A 1,643-nucleotide genomic window follows, 5' to 3' on the forward strand; every position below is an offset into this window, starting at 1 on the left:
GCGCACGGGCTTCAGTAGTTGTGGTGCGTGGGCTCAGTAGTTGTGGCTCGCGGGCTCTAGAGCTTAGGTTCAGTAGTTGTGGCGCACGGGCTTAGTTGCTCCGTGGCATGTGGGATCTTCCCGGCCCAGGGCTCGAATCCGTGTTCCCTGCATTGGCAGGCAGATTCTCAACCACTGTGCCACCAGGGAAGTCCTGCAAGCATTAATTTTTGAAATCAGAAAAAAAAACTACTTTTAAAAAATAAAAGGAGCAAAGGATTTTTTATTAAACATAGTGTATTCAACAAAAGTGTGATGCTCTTTTGACGCCCCGTTTAGATGACAGTAAAGGAATTGAAAAGGCAAAACCTACCAGGACAAAGAGAATGGGAGCTGGGAAGCAATGGACATATAGCCACAAACTTAGATCAGAGGAAGTGGAAAACTAGGCACACTGATTTCAAGGTGCAGGACCCTTGGAAGGCTCAGGATGTGGAGACACCAAGTTACTCAGAAAGTAAGGTGCATGTGGGAATGGAAACAGGACTATGGATTGAAAGCCTATATAACTAGCTGTTGGAAAATCCATTAATCTATCCATCCATCCACCCACCTACCCACTAATCCATCCATTCATCCATCCAAGCAGTCAAGCCCTAAGATTCCCCCGCTACCAGATGCAACAGGATGACTACTTTTCCCCCAACTTAAGAAGATTAGAGCTTTATTCACTGGGGAAACTGATCTAAGAACTCTGGATGGAGGGAAGCCCGGCACAGCTGAGGACAGGAGCAAACAAGGATGACAAAAGGGCAGGCCAAATAAGGAGAAGTGATGCCACAGGCCTCTTTCCCCACGTGGGCTCCAAGAACACTGGCTGCCTCACTTACTTAGCTGCGCAACCCTGGGCTAGTCAGGTTTTTTTAAAAACTGTAAAATGGGGTTCACTTGTTAAACAAATATGTATTGAGCACCTACTATGGGCCGGCAAACTGCATTACATTCTGGAATAAGAATAAGTCAGCCAGGGCCCTTGTCCCTTGAAGCCTGCATTCTAGCGCATCAGTGGCAGTGCCAACCTCAGGAAGTGCTCAGCACAGTATCTGGTACCGTGTCTGATAGTCGTGATGTTAATTATTACTTTGAATGTCCCCGCAAAGTAATTATTACTTTGAATGTACACGGCAGACCCTTCCAGTACTCCCAGGAAAGACAAGCTTAGAACCTTGCCAAGATTGTTTACCAGTATATAACTCTTCAGTGGTGAATTTGACTTTGAAACTTCCCGCTGTCCAACCTAAGTCTTGACTGGCTTATGAAGGGTCAAGGTCACTGTCTTTCTAGATCGGATACAGCCCAAAAAAGGCCTTTGCAAGTCATGGCACGAATCCAAGAAGTGTGATTCCCAAGTTAATTTATACCTGGCCCTACTTAAAACAGTGTCTTTGTGAGGTTTTAGGTGAGCTTGGTCCTTAGTTGTTGCATCTGCAGTGATGCTGGGATATCCGGTATAGGGGGGTGGGTAGAATTTTGGGAAAAAGCATTTTGGTCTTCAAACCAAGATACTGTATCATCTCCCAGTGTTGGGTACAACAGAACCAATTTCAAGCTTATCAAATGGGGATAACTATGTCAGGTTTCATTGCTAGAGTGGAGAAGCTAAC

Source organism: Eubalaena glacialis, chromosome 9, assembly GCF_028564815.1.
Source record: "Eubalaena glacialis isolate mEubGla1 chromosome 9, mEubGla1.1.hap2.+ XY, whole genome shotgun sequence".
Taxonomy (NCBI): Eukaryota; Metazoa; Chordata; class Mammalia; order Artiodactyla; family Balaenidae; genus Eubalaena; species Eubalaena glacialis.